Genomic DNA, 16,885 nt, shown 5'->3' on the forward strand with positions numbered 1-16,885 from the left:
GAGACAAAACTCTGTACTTTACATAATTTATTAACCCTATCTTCAGTTATTGATATGCTTGTTGAGTTTACATACTTTGCTGACAGTATTATGTGCTTAAAGCATGTGGGATTTGCATACAGAAATAATAATCTCATTTTATTATTATCAATACAATCTGCACTAGCCTTAGGCATCATTATGAACAGTCCATGCAAGCACTGATCTTGGATCCAGTTTATGAGGACTTCTGTGAATCCTGTTTTGGACTTCATATGCAATAAACTGTGGAAGTAACATTTTGTCCATGATAGTTAATAAATGTAAGAAGTGTGTTTGTCTTAACAATACTATATACTGTATGTTATTCCATAAAATTCCCCTTAAATATGTGCCTCCCCCATAAAAAAAAAGCGTGTGTAGAGGCAGAGATTGCAACTGTTGATTTAGAAAAAAAGAATCATGCTGATATTTTCATTTTTAAAACATTATCTTAGCTCTATTTTAATAGAAACTCAAGTTAATGTGGTGCTGTGAAAGAAACAAGACTGACAATGTTACAGACTGACACCCTCTAATTATCTACAGAACAGGCAAGCTTCTTGCACTAAAAATATATCTCAGATGTGGTCTATGGGATCATCTCTTGAAGTGGGACAGCAGATCATTATTCTTGCTTATTCAGCCCTTGGCTTATGTTTTGACACTGCCAGCATGGGTGCCAATAATATGGACAGCTGTCCACCGGGAATTGGATTGAGAACCCCAAATTATTTTTCACGCAGGTCCTTAACACAGGTATTTGATAAAAATAAGTAGACTATGAACCTAGAGATGAATGGCTTTGTATCCTATTATTCATTTCAAAATCAATTATGTGGAAAACCATGGGGAGGCTTCGTCCTTCAAAGTTAATGGATTCTTATCTAAAAGCACCCATTAAAATGATGTATTTTGGATATGCTCCCTAACTTGAAAAGTGTTCTTCTGCCAATGTCCTGATCCATCTACCAGAGTCACAGGCAAGCATCATGTTCCAGAACAGCATTTATCAAACTGTTGTCTGCGGAGCACTGGTGGTCTGCAGAGAGCTGGGTGGTTACATGGAGCTCCTTTTTTCTAGCTGCTTTTACAGGCTAAAAGTGGCCCACTTCACTTGTCCATGTACTTCACTGAAAGAACAGCTTAGATGCCTAAAAAAAGAGTTGGAAAGAAGAAGGAGTCCTTGTATTTGTTGTTGTGTAAGAGGATGCAAAGAAAGAGGAACTGCTGTCAGGAAGCAAAGACACCCGTGGGACAATAAAAATTAGCTAAATACTCTATTATTTGTTACCACAGGCGTGTTGCACAGTAAAAATTGGAAGGCAAGTGGTCTGCCCAAGTTAAGGGGCAGGTGGCTTGCACAATATTGATCTGAGGTGCCCATCCGAATGGGAGAAGTGGTGGTTCACAAGACACTGTCATTCACACTACGAAAAAATGTGACAAACCCTGGTAGTAGCATGTGTTCAAGGCTAGGAGCTAAGACTGCTTAGTTCTAATTCATTCTCTGCCATTTACTATGCAGCCTTCAGCAAATCATAAACCTCTCTGCCTCAGTTTCTCTGTCTACAAAAAAGGGATATTTACCTCACTTGATTCTTGCAATTAGATAACATTTGTAAAGTGCTATATAAGTCCTAAGTCTTCTTATCATAGTCATACCTCCATATCGTCCCACTTCCTTCATATTATCAGATAATTCTTTCATTACTGATTATCGTTAATAGCTGGATTCTGGGTTAATGGCTTTGAAATTGTTTCTACAACATCTGGACCAGAATTAATTTTATATTTAATTTAATTTTCTATTTAATTAATTTATATTTAGGCTCCCCATTTTTATTTTTAGTAAGATGTCCAAGGACATGATTTTGATTTTACGTCTGCAGGTATGTCTTCACAAACACTAGCAGCTCCTGTATGTATTCAAACTTAATGTTAGAAGATATGCAGGAAAATGCCTGTGACATTAATCAAGCCTAGCCTGATTAAAAGATCCAGTAATACTGCACATGTGGAAAGATGGCTGAAACCAAAAATCACACAAGGGGACTAATTCATATTACCACTTAAATAAATGGAGTTACCCCAAGGAATAATTTGGCCCACTATCTCATATGTATTTTGTACAATTAACTGAATAAAATTTTTAATAAAAGCAAAGCAGTCTAGTTATGCTTTAACAAGAGGAAATCTCCTTTCCTTCTGTCCTCTTCAGAATCTGATCTTATATCTGATATCGTATTTGTTACTTCCAATGTTATTTCATTGACACGAAGGGGAGTTGTATTAGGCCTTGCAATAATGCCATTTATGATGCATTTTGATGGTTCCAGATATATTTAGCCTCTTTTATTAACAGTTTCCCAGTATCAGTGTGGGGGTTATGTGTATGCACATGTGTACATTTTACTGCAGCTCTATTTATGTGATGTTATTTCTTTAGCAAATATATATGCTCATTGTTGAACTCCTATAATGGTTCATCATAATCTGTACTGTAGTGTATCTAGAAAAAGTTCCTTTAATAAATATGGTAAAAAACCAAGCAAACAAAATGAAATTACTATTACTTTATAGCTACATTATAATTTATTACGGGCTTTAGCACAGAATTTACTACCATAATAGTGAGTTTCATGTCTTTTTACCGAGTTTCTGGTATCATAGACATCCTCTTGCCCTCTGAGGAAGATTGAATGTATTTTTTCTGGCTCCAGGTTTGTGCAGTGTGCAACTTCCAGGTCTTTACTGAACTACAGAACAAGTTTCTTTTAGAAGTGTGTGCCAAACTCTTTTGTTTGGGAAAGCCATTGGTGTGGCATTAAAGGAGTGTCTTAATATTTGTACTTGTTTTATATAAGTGGAATTTTAAATAGAATTTTGGCTGCACTGTTTTACTGTGAGATGCCTAGATGGCATGAGGGAAAAGCAGCTGTAAGATTACAGGCTCTGTCCTATATTCCTAGAGCTCTCTCAACTCCCATTAAAGAAAATGGCCCCAGCTCCTTGGCTAGTGTATGTCAGCCATGCTTCATTGACTTCAGTGGACTGAGAGATTTATATTAGGCAAGGACTGTAGTCAGTAGGTCTGATTCTCATATCATGTTGGCATCAGACGGATTTAACTCCATTGATTTAAATGGAATAACTCTCCTGAGGTCACAATCAGGCCCAATGGGAATTGTGAACATTCAGCACCTTGCAAGACTGGGCCAATATAATACATATAGGTATGCATCTTTAAAAAAAACCCCTCTGCTTTTCCTGAGTCATCCTCTTTTGAACTGTAATAAAATAGCTGTTGAGAGCGATACTAGGTTTGTCTAGCTCACATTTCTATAGTTGTACGATAGGGGATATTCTTGACAAAGAAACCAAGTCCTCAGGGAATGAAGGCTTCTATTATTTTGATTGTTTATGATATATTCCCTAATTAATAATATTTTGCAATATCTAAATTAGAATACCCATCCTTGCATGATAATTAATAGACGTAAGAATTGGATCAGGAAACAGTAAACATAGAGTTATGAAAAAAGCAGAAATGAACACTTGTGCTATTAATATCCTGAATGTAAATCACACTGTAATATTTACCGTTATGATTTATTCGGACTTTCAGAGACACAAATCATAGCTATGGAAATCCCAGTTTGGCTGATTTCTTTTACACCCCATCATTAACATTAATACATACAGTAACAGAATTTTCCAAAACAAATGCATTCAGAAGAGGTAAATGTGGAAACAGCGTAAGAATACAAAATCCTCTGCCTGTACAGTTTCCTCTCTGTTGGCAAATTAATTATTCATTAGGGGTGACTGGGCAATGGCTCAGCATAAAGCCAACTTAAGTCTCACTTCAGCCTATGAAATAGGACTTAAGTGATTTACAGGCCTTGAAGTAAGTGTTCATTTCACCCATAGACATTTTATACTCTCATCTCACTGACTGATTACTGGTTTCAGAGTGGATGGGTCATTACACAAAGTAAAACTATTTCCCCATGTTTATTCCCCCGCCTACCCCCCACTGTTCCTCAGACGTTCCTGTTAACTGCTGGAAATGACCCACCTTGATTATCACTACAAAAAGTTTTCTTGCTCTTCCCCCCCGCTCTCCTGCTGGTAATAGTTCATCTTAAGTGATCACTCTCCTTACAGTGTGTATGGTAACACCCATTTTTTCATGTTCTGTGTGTATATAAATCTCCTCACTGTATTTTCCACTGAATGCATCTGATGAAGTGAGCTGTAGCTCACGAAAACTTATGCTCAAATAAATTGGTTAGTCTCTAAGGTGCCACTAGTACTCCTTTTCTTTTTGATCATTTGCTGATGATTTAATTGTATCACAATCTGTTATTACCAGAATTTGATGTTTTAATGAAGTTATGAGGACAAAACAGCCCAGAGAAACGAGTTATTAATACCAGTTGGGGAGATGATGTAAAAGTTAAAGTAAATAAGCCAAAGGACAAAAATACTGTTAATATTGTAATTGTTATAAATATTACTTGCGAATTGAATTAACTGGAAAAATTCTGTTTTGCAAATGTAAATAGTGAATTCCAGGACAACCTCTGAAAAGAAATGGAACATTCTTCTGGTGCCCCACTAGATGGCGCACCTGACTAATTATATGTATTATAAGTCCTCGGACTTACGATGCCAGATTTACGTCGGATGCCACTTACGACGCTTTTCAATTGACTGCTCGTTTCACCCCTAGGTTAATCGATTTGTATAAAGTTCGCTTGAAATCACTTCCTGATTGCGTTATACTGGTAAGCAGTTGGAAGGGGTTGCTTCTGATTGGCTTCTAGGCAGCAGGGTAGCTTGTCGCCAGGTAGGGTTGCTGCTTGCTTTTGATTGGCTCCCGGCCCCGGGCTCAGCCAATCAGAAAGCTTGAACAGTGATTGGCTGAGGCTCAGCACGTGTGCCATTCTCCCTGGCTTTCTGAGCCTGTGTTGCTGGCATTCTGAGCAGCATATGTGAGTTTATATGTTTATTTGAGTGCTGTTTACAAAACACAGTGTACAGTAAATACATTGATGTTACAACATTAGTCATCTATAATTCATTTAGTACAAAACTATGGGTTATTGTGGTGAAAATAGCGTATCGAGCCTTGGTTCAGGAACCAATCCCACCTTCATACCATTGATTCCTATGGGAAAAGTAGTTTCGACTTACAGCGTTTTGACTTACAAAGCAATTCTGAGGAACGAATTGTGTCGTAAGTCCAAGGACTCCCTGTATATTAAAAATAAGGTTCCAGTGCAATGGCTTTTTGGTTCTCGTTTCATATAAGAAATTATAGGTGGCCTGTGATCCATCTGTTGACTGCTGTGGTGTTTTTAGTTTAATATTTTTAGTGGCAAGTGGTCTAGCTTCAGAGCACTGGAAATGTCCAGGTTATTAATCTTTGGCTATTATCTTTCACTCTCTTCCATGCCAAATGACTACCAGAATTCCTACGCATCTCTGGTAAGATAGACGGGACTTGTACCTTTCTGGGGTCCAGATATCAAATGCATGTGTATATATATAGTGGTGCTCAAAAATCTGCAATTAATGGGCCATTAAAATGTGGATAATGCCACTCCCTCACCTCACAAGGGTGATGTGGAGAAAAATTAATGTTTTTGAAGCAAGGTGGGTGAGATAATATCTTTTATTGGACCAACTACTGTCGGTGAGAAAGAAGCTTTTGAGCTTACACAGAGCTCTTCTTCAGGTTTTTGAAGCACTCAGATATTCTAGTGGTGAGCACGATAGAGAAGCCCATGAGGAAATTAATAATTGTCTTCAGAACAGGGTTTGAATAATGCAGAAGGGTATTTTTCATTCTGTGGCTTCAGGTTAGTGCTGTGCCAGAAGTCAGTATCTGTTAGAATTGTGTTCGGAGTCTCTTGGTGTGGCATCCAAGGTGTATATTTTGACTTATTATGTTACATAGGTAGAATTTTAAATAGAATTTTGACTGTACTGTTTCATTTTGAGGTGTCAAGAATACTCTGGCAATAAACTTCCATTAGATAAAATGCCCAAACCTGTAATTCTTACATATTCAAAACTCATACTGAATTGAACGGCACTTTTGGGTCCACAGGGAATGTAAGATTGAGACCTCCAATGTTTTAGCATTATTCTGATCAACAGTGATTCATTACAGATGGATCCCCACTAATCCCAGCTCTCAGAATTAGTTTTATCAAAGGCCACCATGAAGTAGCAGCATATTTAGATTATTTACAAGAAACTTATAATAACTGAGAAACTGCTGACACTAAGCCTACTGGCAAACTTCATGTCTTATGTGAACATAGAAGTACATTTTTTATTAAACTGGGTGGGAAAAGTGCAAAATAAATCCGATGAAGTGCTTATATTTGGAAAAGTAACATGAATATATGAATGATACATACCTGGCAAACAAAATGACTAGTATACTAGCATATATTATGTTTAGAATTAAATGTTATTAAATTTTTAGAACTTGATCCTGCCCCCATTGAAGGCAATGGGTTTAACTTTTTTGTCATTGATTTTAATTGAAGAAGGATCAGGCAGCCTTATGCATTTACCATTTACCACAGAATTGACAGTGTCTTTGAAAAAAGAGCATTTAAACAGGTGATATTTGTAGTACCTCATATGAAGATTTAAACTACTTCGGTTTCTGTTTGGGTTCTTATATTTCTGCTTACTCTTAAAATTTTTTTTTTTTAAATATGGTGATGGCGATATTGCCTAAAATCAATGGAACATCTTTCAGTGACATCAGCTATCCAACCTCCATTGGTAGCACCCAGGACATCTTAGCACTCAAATATAGTGCCTGAAATCATTACTTTTACTCTGGAGGAAAGCTAAACCTTGGTGAGATAATGCCATGACTCCTATTTATAAAATTAAGTACCTTCCTTAATGGTATGAGTGAGACAATTATTCAAATCACATAGGACATAGTAGTCTAACAATTACGCATTTTTGTCAAAGTTTTTCAAGGGTATTCCGCTCAATGTGTAACATGGGCAGCAGTAACAATTATTCAGTAAAGCAGCTTCCCCATGATTGATTAGAATACTGGAAAGAGAGACACCTATTTATTTTTGCTGTTGGACCCAAGTTTCCTTTGTTCACGTAACAAAGGTCCAAATCCTGCACTCCTTACTCTTTGAAAACTCTGCATTATGGCAATAGGTGCTTTGAGAGAAGTGCAGGATCAGCTCCTAAATGACTGAACCTACTAGTTTTGGCTGTGCTCTGAGATAGAGGAAGCAAAATTAGTGTTGTTATCTCAGCTACAGCGATTTATACACTAACACTAAGAACTCTTTTTAAGACCATTTTTCTTCTGTTTCCTTAAAATAAATTGAAACCACAAAACAAACAATTGATCAAATAGTTCTTTGAGCACTTGTTCATGTCCATTCCAATTAGGTGTGCATGTGTGCACGGCAGCCAGAATTTTTTTCCCATAGCAGCATCCATTGGGTCGGCACCAATGGTGCAAGTAGAAATCATTTCTTGCTGGTACTGCCCTCATGGGAGAGACACAAGGGGGGGCACGTGACCTCCCCAGGTGACCTTCCATGTGACGCCTCCCTGCCCTGCCCCCAGCGCAGGCCATCCACTCTCTCCCTGTCCCTTCCGACACCCTCCTTTGTATATACAAACATCAACATGCTTAACTATTCACTTTCCCCCTAAATATGTAGTATTCAGTCGGTCTATATGGAATATGAGAATTGGGTGAGGAGCCATTTCAGCATACATATGATTTATTAAAAGACAAATTTTAAGTAGAACTATATCCTAAACTTCTTTATGGTATTGTACCCAAACATTTCATTTTAATGGGGGATTCAACTTCCTTTATAGGAACAGACTCCTGAAACTCTTACCAGTCCATAAAAGTGGTCCATAGTCATGCAAATAGTTCCATTGTCTTCAGTGGGATTGATCAAATGATTAAGGGTTTACAGGATTAGGTTCCACGTTTGGAAATTGTTCTGGACGAAACTGACAATGTCTGAGCTGTCAGATCAGAAGGAGCTTCATTCAAATAAAGGTGAGCAGATGTGTGATAAGTCTTAGCTCCGTTGCTAAGATGAGAAACATATTTTCAGCAAAGTTCTTGGCAGATTCCCGAGGCAGCTGGTTTAAGGCCGTCAGTGTCCAGCATTATAATCTTCACTTATAATTCTCTCACCCACGAAGCTGGAAAATGAGGCATTTGTTTTCTTTGTTTTGCTGCTCCAGTTCCAGTTAACAAAATGCATGTTAGACTAGTTTGGCTGCAAAGAATAATTCTGTGTACACTGGGGACAACACCTGATTCCCACCAGGATTCAGAACTGAGCTGACATCAGAATCCAAACATCCTCTGGTCGGTACAAGCAGAGGCATTCTTCTAATGATTTGGACTTGATGTGATGCAGTATTGATGTCATGGATAATTCAGAACAATGGGGAGAAACAGAATAAAAAAACACTGCTTAAACACCTTCTGTCTCCCCTTCCCCTCTCCTCTTGAGGACTCCTGACCAAGGTAACAGCACAATACATATGCTAACAAACTTAAACAAAGCCTTTGTTTAAGTTTGTTAGCATATGTATTGTGCTGTTAAAGCGATATAAAGAATGAATGCCCTCCCTAGACATGTTCTGCTCCTTTAAGGAGCAGAGCGCAGCCCCACACCCTCCCTGGAGTGGGGGGCGAGGGCTAGCCCCAACTCTTTCTGGTACCCCGTACCTACTAAAAATTTCTTGCCGGTACTGTGTACGGGAGGGTACCACCCTACGTGCACTCCTGGTTGGCATGTGCCCCCTCTGGAGTCATGCCTTCATGGCACTCAATATAGAGCCCTGCCGACCTGTGAGGGACTTGTCGACTCCTGACCCAGAAGGGCGGTTAAGTCCAGCCCCACCCTGCTTGGTGGATCTCAGGAGTCAGCAGCTGCAGCTCCCATCAACCCCGTAGGCGTTTAATGCGGCTCAGGACTTGTTGCACCTCGTACCTGCGTCGACAGCACTGGTCCACCTGCGTCGACAGCACTGGTCCGCCCTGCAGTACAATAAAGAAGGAAACCAGCTATGCTGTCCCAGTGCTTGCATTCTCCACAGTGCCCTCTGACACCAGTCGTTCAGGAACGAGAGGCCAGTCGGTCCTCTAGCTCCTGATGCTCGGTGCCCCGAAGTGCAGATCCTCTGTGGTGTTCCTTCTTGGAGACCTCAGGGTCAGAGTCCAACTCCTATTGCTCCAGCACAACCAGGAGCAGGAGGTCCAGGTCACAACGGGAGAGATGAGCTTACCTGGCACTGTGGCCCCTGCAGCAGCAGAACCCAGTGCAGTGGTGCTAGACTTGACCCAGGCCAGGGCATACCTCCCAGAGGTGAGGTGCAAGCTCTCAGCAACATCATTTGAGGTCTCAGGCAGTTCCCCACCACTACAGCAAAGAACTGCCTGAAACTTCTAGGACATATGGCAGCCTGTATGTATGTGGTGCAGCATGCCAGGCTCAGACTTCGGCCTCTTCAGTCATGGCTAGCATTGGTGTATCAGTCAGTCTGGGACAATTTGGACCGGGTCATAACCCTGCCACACCAGGTTCTCGACTCCCTTCTGTGGTGGCTCAACCCATAGGTAGTATGTGTAGGGGTCCCCTTCTCCAGCCCTTAGCCGCCTCTCTCCCTAGTGATGGACACTTCAGCTCTGGGCTGAGGAGCACATCTGGGGGACCTCAGGACTCAAGGCATCTGGGCTCGGGCAGAGCTTGCTCTCCACATCCATGTCAGAGAACTGAGAGCAGTGTGCCTGGCATGCAGCCAGGGAAATGTGTATCGGTGATGACAGACAACACCACGGCGATGTTCTATACCAACAAGGGGGAGGATGCACGCTCCTCTCCTCTGTGCCAGGAAGCCCTCATGTTGTGGGACTTCTGCATAGAGCATTCAATACACCTGCAAGCATCATACCTCCAAGGGGTACAAAACGAGTTGGCGGACTATCTCAGTAGGTCGTTCCACGGCCACAAGTGGTTCTTACGCCCGGACATCACAAATTCCATCTTCCATCTGTGGGGCTTTCCCCAGATAGACCTGTTCACCACATGGCACAACAGGAAGTGTCAGCAGTTTTGCTCCTTCCTGAGTCACAGTCCAGGTTCCATCGCGGACACATTTCTCCTCTCATGGGGAGACCATCTCCTTTACAAGTTCCTGCCCATTCTGCTCGTTCACAAGGTACTCCTCAAGATATGTAGGGAACAAGCTTTGGTGATATTGATAACTCCAGCCTGGCCCCACCAGCATTGGTACGCATCACTCCTGCAAATGTCTGTGGAAACCACGGTCACCTTGCTGCTCTTCCCAGACTTATTGACCCAGGATCACGGTAGTCTCCTGCACCCGAACCTCGAGTCACTACACCTCATGGCATGGAAGCTCCATGACTGAATCCAATGGAGCTTTCCTGTTCAGACCCAGTCAGACAAGTCCTCCTTGGCAGTAGAAAGCCCTCCACCAGGGTTACCTAGCCAAGTGGAAGAGATTCCCAATCTGATCGATGCAACATAGTTTGTCACCCACTCTCACCTCTATACCATGTATATTGGACTAACTTCTCCACCTTAAGCAGCAGGGGCTGTCCATGTCATGAATAAGGGTTCACTTGTCCGCTATCTTGGCCTTTCATCCAGGTGCTGTGAACCAGTCCGTCTTTGGCAACCCTATGGTTCGCCGTTTCCTCAAGGGTCTCAACAGGCTATACCCGCATTTCCGACAGCTGGTCCCAGCCTGGGACCTCAATCTGGTCCTTTCCAGGTTGACGGGGCCATCCTTTGAACTACTGGTGACATACTCCCTGCTTTCTCTCTTGTACAAGGTGGCGTTTCTGGTGGTGATAACCTCAGCCAGGAGGGTGTCTGAGCTCAGAGTCCTAACATCAGAGCCTCCCTACATCATGTTCTATAAGGACAAGGTTCAACTCAGACCACATCCAGCTTTCCTCCCGAAGGTGGTTTCCCAATTCCACATCAACCAGGACATTTTCCTCCCAGTGTTCTATCCTAAACCACATTCAAGCGGCAGGGAGCAGAAGCTGCACTCATTGGATGTTCACAGAACACTAGCCTTCTACATCGAGAGAACAAAGCCGTTCTGGAAGTCTATTCAACTCTTTGTAGCTGTGGCAGACAGGATGAAAGGTCTCCCAGTCTCCGCCCACCATATTTCACCGTGGATCACATCCTACATCCAGGAGTGCTACAACTTGGCAGGGGTGCCTGCTCCTCTGCTCACAGCATGCTCTACCCGAGCGCAGGCTTCCTTGGCGGCATTCCTGGCACAGGTTCCCACCCAGGACAAATGCAGAGCGGCGACGTGGCCCTCCATACACACATTTACTGCACATTATGCGATCACCCAGCAGGCCAGAGACGATGCGGCCTTCGGTAGAGCAGTACTCCAATCAATAGTCAACTCCGACCCTGCCTCCAGAATTTAGGCTTGGAAGTCACCTAATTGGAGTGGACATGAACAAGCAGTCGAAGAAAAAATGGTTACTCACCTTCTTGTAACTGTTGTTCTTTGAGATGTGTTGTTGATGTCCATTCCAATACCTACCCCTCTGTTGGAGTAGTCAGCAAGAAGAAACTGAGGGGGTCAGGAGGGCTCTATATTGAGCGCAGTGAAGGCATGATTCCCGCGAAAGCCCGGGCCGACATGACGGACGCAGCTATGGGAAAAAATTTCCGGCTGCTGTGCATGCGCGCACACAGACACCTAGTTGGAAGGGACGTGAACAACACATCTCAAAGAACAACAGTTACGAGAAGCTGAGTAACCGTTTTTTTTCAATCCACGACCAAGTCCCCAGTGAAGTGATCAGACAGCAGAGTGGCGTGCAAGATGTCGTTGTTGAAAGCACGTACAGTAAAATGTGATGGGTTAGGCATATAGCTAGGCTCACTGACGATCAATGGGCTACAGCTGTCATTGAGTGGTATCCACGGAAACTGAAAAGACCACTTGGTCAACCTCCAAGGAGATGGGAAGATTTTATTGTGAAAAAGCATGGCTGCACATGAAGAAGGAAGGCAAAGATAAGAGAAAAATGGAAGATGTGTTGTGACTGGCATAATCTATATGAAGGCTGAAGGACCGATTGATCAAGCTGATCAAGGTGAGTTAGTTTTCTTCTTCCCTGTCCTTATCTACATCACATAGGCCTGATGCTCTTCTTACTTAAAACAGTTAGCAGTAGTGTAGTTTCAATATGCTCACTGGAGTTACTCATGAAATACAACAGTGTGAGAGGAGGATCAGGTGCTGATTTTTTCAGGTTTCTTGGTTCTGGGCTGAACTTAAAACAAGTCTCAAAGATCTCTCGTGAAAAAAGCCCCATCTAGTGAAAAAGATCTCCTGAAGTAGAGGGAAGCAAAAGCAAGTTCTGTGAGGGCTACCTTCCTTAATCCCTCCTGAGTGAGATGCTGACCTTATGCTGGAGCTGAAGCCATAAGCCTTAGCAAGAAGCAGGTCCTCAGTGGTGGACTCAACACTGTGAACGTGTCTGTCACCACTGATAGACATGAAGGGAAGGGATTTGGACATATGAGATAATGCCTTAGCTTCCTCCAGGCCTCCCCTGGGTGATGGTGACCCCAAAGGAGGCATTTTTGAAACTCGCGCTCTATGAAGGTAATAGTGCAACAACAGGGAAGGTATAGAGGGCTTTTGGCACAACAAGTGGGCTTATCCTTTTGATGACAACACCCCCAAGATGGGGCTTTGTAGGGTACTGCATCCCTATGTGTGATGGTGGCTCAGTGGGTGGGTGCTCTGGGGGCCTCCCACTCTGGATAAGTATATTCAGAGGGGAGGCTTTCCCCAGGCTTACATTATATGGGAAGCCACAATAGATTGGTTCTGCTAAAGGCCCTCAATGTGCTTGAACCATCCATGCTCCAGAAGGAGAAGGAAGGGAAGTCAGCCATGAAAGCAGAGTTTACTGGCACCCCGTGGAGCCTGGGACTTACTGTCTTTTAATCTTTTTCATTTAATATTTCAGAATAATTTTCAGATTGTAAACTAACAACAGATTCTAGCTGCCTACAGATGTTATCACACAATCAGAAATGCTGAGAAATGATTCTGACCCTTCAGGTTTATAAGCATGCACTACTATCTGGATGGACATGAAGGACCAGCCTTCTGCTTTTTTACTGAAGACAAAGACAGTTTGCTACTGATGTCATTGAGGCAGGAACAGACCCTAAATCTGATTAATTTAATAAAAATATGGGGAAAACTGGAATTTAGAGTCAGAATCTCTCTCTCTCTTTTCTATTGGAATTGTTCCCTGGGAAATGTTCTGGAAGTGTTTTCGTGTTTAGACCAGGGGACTGGAAGCCATTCCCAGTTCTGCACACTGACTCACTGACACCATCTGTAAACTGGGTATTATCCTGCCCATATTTTGGCTAAGTATTGTTGTTAGTAGTTACTATCTTCTCTCATAGGGGTATTATGAGTAGAGCTAGGCAAAAGTTTTGAATCCAAACTTTTTTCAGTGAAAAAAAGCAGATTCAATCACACTGAAATTCATGTCAGTTTTGCCAAATTGTTCATTTTGAAACCTCACCCCCAAAATTGAAACATTATGTGTTGACACTTTTTAATGAAACATTTTGATTTTTCCATTCAAAGAAACTTTTTGTTTAGAAATTTCCTTTAATTGTATTTTAAAAGAATAAAAATAGTTTAAAATGCTCAAAATTGAATTCATTTTTTTTCAGCTTTTCAGATCATTTGAAAATCTCAACAACAAAAAAGAAGGTTTTGGTTCAACCTGAAATGTAATTTTTTCTTCAGAATTGGCAGCAAACTGAAAAATCTATAATACCTGGCTGTAATTGTGAGACTCAGCTAAATTTTAATTTAATGCACCCTGAGATCCTCAGAGGAAAGGAGAAATAAAAGTGCAAGTTGTAGATCTGGCTTCTGTTTATGAGACTTTAATAATATCATGAGATTATAATAAAAGTGACTAAGGAAAACTTTTATCCTGATCAACATTCCTTGTCCTAATGAATATTACCAGTGGTTTATTATTCATATGATCACAGTTGTATGAAGCCTGCTTTTGAGAGACCAATGCCATGTTCATCATTTGAAGAGGCATGACAAAAAACAATACAGGACGTTAAATTATAACTAGGAAAGCTTTAGTAAGAGAATATAATTAATGCTGCTCTCTTCAATTCCCAAAGGCAGAGGATTTTCAATATTTTACAGGGAGTGTGAAAAAAAGTGATGGGAATAAATCAGGACTTCTTGAGATGTGTTAGTCTCAAAGCACTAGAATTGTTGTGTTAAACCTGCTCTATTCAGCAGCTGTTAGTTCCAAATGCAGCACTGCTGGCCAGATAGAATTTTCAAGTTCTGTCAATAAGTATCTAGCATTAAATATGCCACAAAGATGGGTAAATTTATCATATGCTTTGTGCCAGGAGCACAAGCCACTAATAGTGATGAACAGATGGCCAGTGGAGAGGCTGAGATACCCAAGCTTCAACCCATTAACCTTTGGAACCTAAATATTATAACAGCTGGGAATACCTTTCTCCCCTAAAATAGGGTGAAAAATTACCACTTTCAGCATATTAGCACTCTCTCCAAATTAACAAGGATAGCAAGTGATATGATTCTACTCTGGGACGCTATTTGCTCTGCAGAAGGTGGTCCCATTCTTAAAGACTAAATTGAATGTCAGTCAATAGCCAGCTGGCCTAGTAGTCAGGCAGTAGCTCCACAGTACTTCCTGTCCTGGTCATTCTTGAAGGGGCTTCATCCAGGTCATATGCAGTGGGCCTCAATCCCTCCTGAGTGTTTCTTCCCCTCCTCTTAGTGTTCTGTCATAGCAGAAGTACAGGGGAGCAAGGTTAGGGAACCCAAGTCCCCCCACTCCACTGGGTTCCAACCCAGACCCCCAGAGAAGCATTACAGTGTCTGGACCACTCGTTGGTCCACCCCAAGTTATACTATCCCCTGGGTTGCTTCCTGTCGGGCTGTGTCTCCTCTGTTTGAGGCATGGTCACAGACTTAGAAATAGCCACTTAATTTGCCAGTGGGACAATGTCCCATTCTTTGTAGTCTTTTGGGAGTTTTCAACTCCCAAAGAGAGGGGGAGAATCTGGATCACCACTTCCCGGAAAGTCTTAACAATGCTGTAGCCACTCCTCATAGCACCAGGCACCAGCCTCACTTCCTGGTGCAGCCTGTAGCTCCTTTCCCACTTCCCTTGGGCTATCAGTTTCCTTTTAAGCTATCCCTCCACCTAGGGCATGCCCTGCAGCAGCTGGGGAATGGGGCATCCCAAGCCCACTGCTGTCTGTGCCTTGCCCTGGTTTAGAGTGGGGTTGGATGATTGAGATGCTAAAGGAGCATTCAAGGATGATAAGGCCACTGTGGAGAAACTAAATGAATTCTTTGCATCGGTCTTCACAGCTGAGGATGTGAGGGAGATTCCCAAACCTGAGCCATTCTTTTTAGGTGACAGATCTGAGGAACTGTACCAGATTGAGCTGTCGTCAGAAGAGATTTTGGAACAAATTGATAAACTAAAGAGTAATAAGTCAACAGGACAAGATGGTATTTACCCAAGAGTTCTGAAGGAACACAAATGTGAAATTGCAGAACTACTAACTGTAGTCTGTAACCTATCATTTAAATCAGTTTCTGTACCAAATGACTGGAGGATAGCTAATGTGACGCCAATTTTTAAAAAGGGCTCCAGAGGTGATCCCGGCAATTACAGGCTGGTAAGTCTGACTTCAGTACCAGAGAAACTGGTTGAAACTATAGTAACAAACACACAGATGAACATAATTTGTTGGGGAAGAGTCAACATGGTTTTTGTAAAGGGAAATCATGCCTCACCAATCTACTAGACTTCTTTGAGGGGGTCAACAAGCATGTGAACAAAGGGGATCCAGTGGATATAGTGTACTTAGATTTTCAGAAAGCCTTTGACAAGATCCCTCACCAAAGGCTCTTAAGCAAAGTAAGTTGTCATGGGATAAGAAGGAAGGTCCTCTCATGGATTAGTAACTGGGTAAAATATAGGAAACAAAGGGTAGGAATAAATGGTCAGTTTTCAGAATGGATAGAGGTAAATAGTGGTGTCTCCCAGGGGTGTCTGCTGGGCCCAGTCCTATTTAATATATTCATAAATGATCTGGGAAAAGGGATAAACAGTGAAGTGGCAAAATTTGCAGATAATACAAAATTGCTCAAGATAGTTAAGTCCCAGGCAGACTGCGAAGAACTACAAAAGGATCTCTCAAAACTGGGTGACTGGGCAACAAAATGGCAGATGAAATTCAATGTTGATAAATGCAAAATAACGTACATTGGAAAACATAATCCCAACTATAAGACAGGGTATTTTCATCTTGGAAAAGAGACGACTAACGGGGGATATGATAGAGGTCTATAAAATCATGACTGATGTGGAGAAAGTACATAAGGAAGTGTTATTTACTCCTTCTCATAACACAAGAACTAAGGGTCCCCAAATGAAATTATTTGGCAGCAGTTTTAAAACAAACAAAAGGAAGTATTTTTTCACATAACGCATAGTCAACCTGTGGAACTCCTTGTCAGAGGATGTTGTGAAGGCCAAGAGTGTAATAGGGTTAAAAAAAGAACTAGATAAGTTCATGGACGATAGATCCATCAATGGCTACTAGCCAGGATGGACAGGGATGGTGTCCCTAGCCTCTGTTTGCCAGAATCTGGGAATGGGCAATAGGGGATGGATCACTTGGCGATTACCTGTTCTGTTCAT

At 41.8% G+C, this 16,885-nt stretch overlaps 1 protein-coding gene across 1 annotated transcript in view; it reads right to left on the reverse strand.

Annotated features, from left to right (window-relative positions):
- LOC144270092 (connector enhancer of kinase suppressor of ras 2-like) overlaps positions 1 to 16,885 on the reverse strand; it is a 470,860-nt gene that overhangs the window by 35,548 nt on the left and 418,427 nt on the right. The window lies entirely within an intron of this gene.

Source organism: Eretmochelys imbricata, chromosome 9 (assembly GCF_965152235.1).
Source record: "Eretmochelys imbricata isolate rEreImb1 chromosome 9, rEreImb1.hap1, whole genome shotgun sequence".
NCBI classification, from domain to species: domain Eukaryota; kingdom Metazoa; phylum Chordata; order Testudines; family Cheloniidae; genus Eretmochelys; species Eretmochelys imbricata.